We start from the raw sequence: 6,000 nt of genomic DNA on the forward strand, positions 1-6,000 counted from the left end.
TGTAAAACAAGTGTATACAACTTATACATAGCAGACAGGGCATAACTGTATACACAATGCATACTATACTAATATGATGTCCCTCAATGAAGAAGAACAATCCAAAGTATATGTTGGTTCCAGTGAGCTGAGACATCACAAAGCATGTTGGGCATGAAGATGGCAGACAGAAGAAGATAAGGAAAAGCAAGAATAAAAACAAACAAGACATCAATAAGGGAATGTCCACCTTTCAGCTTCCTATCTGGATACTCTGACGAATTCCGCGCTATGGTTTATATGGCACAAATCTTTTTCTACTGCAGATTTGAAATAAGCAACATGGAAATAAAAAAAAAAAAGAAAAGAAATGGTTAGTGACTTCTAGAGGCAAAATCTACTGCCGTTGTTCGCACTAACTTCAATCCAAATCATTGCATTATGAAAAGAACGTCTTATAAAAAGTACAGTGTGTGAACATAACCTAATTGTTAAGAATGAGTGAACATCGAGTTTATCTAAACTTGAGTTGGTTTCATTTAATAACCGGTGGCTGAAGAAATTGGATGCAACTCTAAGGCTGTCTGGGAAACATGGGTACCGCCATAGGCCTTAGACTAAATCCATTTGTTCCAGGACTCCATAGGGCTGCATCCAACTTCTTCAGCCACCGGTAATCAAATGCCGCACGCTCATCTGTACAGGAAAACCTTTGAAGAGTAAATGTTGCCATACATCCTTAATGGCAGTCGGGCAAACAGTTGTTTGGCTGACAGCTGTTCCTTTCCATGCTACCTATACACATCCATGTATTCATAATAGGCAGAGGGGAAAAGGGTCACTCCTGAGTGTATCTATGTGATCTGACTTTCATCTCTTAACCCTCATACAAGTATCTAGAGTTTGCTGCAGGGAGCTACCAGATTGCTAATTCTAGGACTGGTTCCTGTGTGAGTGAGCTGTCAGGGTACCAGCCAAGGTCTGGACAGGCTCACAGGTCAGGACGGGCAGCGCCGGTCTGTAATCAGAGGTCGACCATCACATATAGTCTAGTCCCCAGTGTTTCTCAACCTTTTTAAGCCAAGTACCCCCATGCGACAAGAAGCTCCAGCCGAGTACCCCCAAGGATACGATTGATTATAATCTTTGCCCTAGGGTAGAGGCATGCGTACGTTTTGCAGCAAAATCCGCTGCGATACTCTGTACTGTTATGGTATATGGTTTTGCATTCTTGCAGCAGATTTTCATTCCGCTACGAGAATGTAGCTACTGCCTATTTAACGTATGTGGCCTGACAGATCATACTTACCTGACCACGCTCCAACCTGCTTCTCAGTCTCGCAGGTCACAAATCAGTGGCTGAGGTGGGCAGTCAGTGAGTTAGGAGCCAGGGAAGCCGGCAGAATCTTGGACAGGTAATGATATGCCCCTTTCAGCTAGGTATGCCCCTGCAGCCAAATACATCCCTTGCAGCCACATATGCCCCTTTTGGCTAGGTACTGTATGCCTCTGGCAGCCAGGTATGTCCCATGGAGCCAGATTTGCCGCTAGCCAGATGTGTCCCATGGAGCTGGATATGCCCCCAGTAGCCAAATAACACCCCCAACGTAGCCAGATACCTCTAACGTAGCCAGATACCTCCCCAAACGTAGCCAGATACCTCCCCCAATGTAGCCCGATACCTCCCCCATCGTAGCCAGATACCTCCCCCAACGTGGCCAGATACCTCCCCCATCGTAGCCAGATACCTCCCCCAACGTGGCCAGATACCTCCCCCATCGTAGCCAGATACTTCCAGCAGCGTGGCCAGATACCTCCCCCATGTAGTCAGATACCTCCCCCAGCGTGGCCAGACACCTCCCCCAACGTAGCCAGATACCTCGCCATGGAGCCAGATACCTCCCCCATGTAGCCAGATACCTCATAAAGTCGGCAGATACTTCCCCATGTTGTCAGATACTTCCCCCCATGTATCCAGATACCTCCCCCATGTAGTCAGATACCTCCCCCATGTAGTCAGATACTTCCCCCCCATGTAGTCATATACCTCCTCCCCATGTTGTCAGATACCTCCCCCCATGTATTCAGATACCTCCCCCCATGTATCCAGATACCTCCCCCATGTAGTCAGATACCTCCCCCCATGTAGTCAGATACCTCCCCCCATGTATCCAGATACCTCCCCCATGTAGTCAGATACCTCCCCCATGTAGTCAGATACCTCCCCCCATGTAGTTAGATACCTGCCCTTGTAGCCAAATACCTCCCCCATGTAGCCAGATACCTCCTACTGTAGTCAGATACCTCCCCCCCATGTAGTCAGATACTTCCCCCCATGTAGCCAGATACCTCCCCCCATGTAGCCAGATGTTTTGATGGTTGATTAGATGTTGCTATTGATTAATGCTGAACTGAGAGAGCTCTGCGAGGGGTCACCCCTTGGAAATTTCTTTTTACCTCGGGGCACCCCTACTAAATAACGTTCTACGGGGGGGAAAAAAAACATCATTCAGTGACTCACAAGTGACGTCTTTTTTGATCTGAGGCGTCACTTTTCCTCTTCCTCTCCATCAGGTCCAGGCCTCCATGATGATTTCTTGCAGCTATAGTGACATCCCCCCGCTCAGCTTGCTATAGGATCCCGACTTCCCTTCCCTCCTGGATCCTACTCTGCGGATAGAGGCAGCCCGCCCTCCCTCCCCCTGGCTCTGCATCGATCGGGTCCCGGGATGGAGGGCGCCAGTGCTATGCGGCGCTTGGTGATTGCGCCCCTGACACGGAGGCCGCTTAGCACCTGCTCCCTCCATCCCGGGACCCGATCGATGCTGAGCCAGGGGAAGGGCAGGCTGGCGCTATCATCAGAGTGCGGTCCGGGAGGGAAGGGGAGTCGGGTACTATTTCAAGCTGATTGGGTCCGGGGGTGTCACTGACAGTGCCCCTGCGTGGTCGCTGGCTGATAGGAGCGGCCCTGACTTCTCTCCCTCCCCCAGCAGCATCACCCACATAGAAAGCTGGTACCACGGGTGAGCTGTTGCTGGAGGGAGGGAGATCAGAGCCGCCGCGGGGATAGGTGCCGGGACACTGCTGGGTGATAGCAGTGTCTCGGAAGTAAAACTGAAACTAAGATACAGAAGAGGTAAAGGAGTCCCTCAATCAGAGTTATCTACTACCGGAATTGTTAGTGTCAGCATACCGACACCACTGTCCCCAAACTTTGTTGAATTTTTTCGGGCAGCCCCTATGCTTAAAGGAATTATCCAGTGCTATAAAAACATGACCACTTTTGCACTGCTCTTGTCTCCAGTTTGTGTGAGGTTTGAAACTCAGTTCCATTGAAATAGAGGTTAATTGCAAACTACACCTGACCTGGAGACAAGAGTGGGGCAAAATTGGGGCATGTTTTTGTAGTGCTGGATAACTCCTTTAAACACCAACCTTTCATATGAGATGGCAGTATTGACGAGGGCTTTCCACTCCCATATAGTAGGGGGTCTAGGATCCACCCACCTTAGAGAGATAGCTTTCCTAGCTAGGAACATGATCTCACGTATAAAGATAAGTTGTATTTCCTATTTCTGAATGCACTTCCTATTTAATACCACTAGATGTCACTGTATTGTATGTATTGTATGCACAGCTGAAGGAGATTGTACACAAAGGGTTAAAGGGGTAGTGTGGCGCTAAAAAATTATTCACAGAATAACACACATTACAAAGTTATACAACTTTGTAATGTATGTTATGTCTGTGAATCGCCCCCTTCCCCGTGTCCCACCACCCCCACCCGTGTACCTGGAAGTGTGTAGTGCATTATACATTACCTGATCCGTGTCGAGCCCGTCCGGCATCTTGTGCCAAACGTCATCTTCGGACGGACTGCCGAATCGCTACCGCTGTCCCCCCTCCGCCGCGTCATTACTGTGCTCAGCCACGATTGGCTGAGCGATTCACAGACATAACATACATTACAAAGTTGTATAACTTTGTAATGTGTGTTATTCTGTGAATAATTTTTTAGCGCCGCACTACCCCTTTAACTGTCCAACTGCCACTGTTGTATAAGGTGATTTTCCCCTGACCAATTGGTACCTCATGTTATCTCACCAATCACTGCCAGCGTTAAGGCCTTCCAGTTGGTTTCTACCCAATCAGGGAGTAGTTTATTTCCTGAGGGAGATCTATGGTCGTTGTTCCAGTGAGGGTTTCTGTGAGAGAGCTGCTGCTATGGCTCCCCTGTACAAGACCCCAAACCTAGGTTTCCTTAGAGGTCCCCCCGATGGCTAGCTTCACCCATAAAGTTGGGGCCTTCATTCTTGTTTTATGTATCTCAGTGCCCATAGACAGCAAAAAGGTGGAAGTTCATACCCATGGGCATACTCTATGTACTTTTCCTCTAAGCCCACAGCTGAGTACCTTAGGGTCTAGGTACGGTCCCCAACATCCCTGGAGTAGCCCTCAGTCCACTCCTCTCTTCTTAAAGCCAGCCTATCCAACTAAGTTCAAGCTACAGTGACAAGTGCCTCATGGGTAGACCACCTATGCCCAGCTATATAACACCAGCTAGCAACCCCTGGTGGCCACACCAGGAACAGCTTGCTTACTAAGGCCATGTTCACACAACGTATGTTTTACATAAATCATGGCCGTTTTACATAAATCACGCATACATTGAATTGCGGCCGCAGAGAACCTGTCAGTTCACACAATGGAGCACAGTAGGGGATCGATCCTACATACAGGGGGCAACCCACAGTTCTTCTCACTTAAAGGGGAAGTGCGGTGCTAAACAATTATTCACAGAATAACACACATTACAAAGTTATACATTTTTGTAATGTATGTTATGTATGTGAATGGCCCCCTTCCCCATGTTTCCCCCCACTCACGCTAGACCCGGAAGTGTTGGTGCATTATACTTACCGCATTGGTGTCGACCCCCGTCCGCCATCTTGTGACAATGATGTCATCTTCGGGAGGCCGGCTGAATCGCTCCATCTGTCCCTCATGCGTGGGTGGGGGGAACACGGGGAAGGGGGCCATTCACATACATAACATACATTACAGAGTTGTATAACGTTGTAATGTGTGTTATTTTGTGAATAAATGTTTAGCGCCGCACTACCCCTTTAACTGCACATGCACCAAGCAGTGCAATTACTACTGTATGGGACCCTATGGGTGGGAAAAAGGGAAGAAAGTTGCTGGCTAAGGGTCCATTTACACAGAAAGATTATCTGACACATTAACTGACAAAAAATTGAAGCCAAAGCCAAAAACAGACTATAAACAGAGATCAGGTCATAAGAAAGCTTGACATTTCTCCTCTTTTCAAATCGCTTTGGCTTCAAATCTTCATCTTTCTTACCGTCATGGTCAGTGTAGTTTCTGCCATACTAAGAGTATACCCCATATGCAAATATGTTGTTTTGGTGCCCTGGGGGTGGGACTACTGCCCCCAGTGCACCAATCCACCCTGGCCGGGGCAATAACAAGACCTCCATGTGTCAGCCACAACACTGCCATAGAAATGACGGCCACAAGGTGTAGATAGCAATAACACATTGCATTCCCATATCTCCAATTCATGCAGACAGAATTCCCACTGTGATCCCCATCCCCTCTGCATAGAACCTTTTAAAAACAGATTTGCATAAACTCCGCCCTCTATGTAAATGAGGTCCATCTAACGACAACGCTGCTGAACACAGCAACCAATCAGATCACAGCTTTCATTTTCCTCGGGCGGGTTAGAAAATGAAAGCAGTGACCGGATTGGTTACTGGGTTCCGCCTCCTCGCGCAGCTCTGACACAATAGTAAACACAAGTCCCGGCATCTGCTACCCACGTGCTCCACAGTCACTGCGAACGGTGGGCGGGGCTTCCACTTCCACTACGCCCCATGACCTTCTTTTCACTACCCGTGTCTAGCTGGTCCCGCCTCCGCACTGTTAAACCAATCAGGTTTTGGGTTATGTCACCTGGCAGCGCCTCGTCATTGGTTGATTCTGCCGTCACTCTGT

The sequence above is a fragment of the Dendropsophus ebraccatus genome, chromosome 7 (genome assembly GCF_027789765.1).
Source record: "Dendropsophus ebraccatus isolate aDenEbr1 chromosome 7, aDenEbr1.pat, whole genome shotgun sequence".
NCBI classification, from domain to species: Eukaryota; Metazoa; Chordata; class Amphibia; order Anura; family Hylidae; genus Dendropsophus; species Dendropsophus ebraccatus.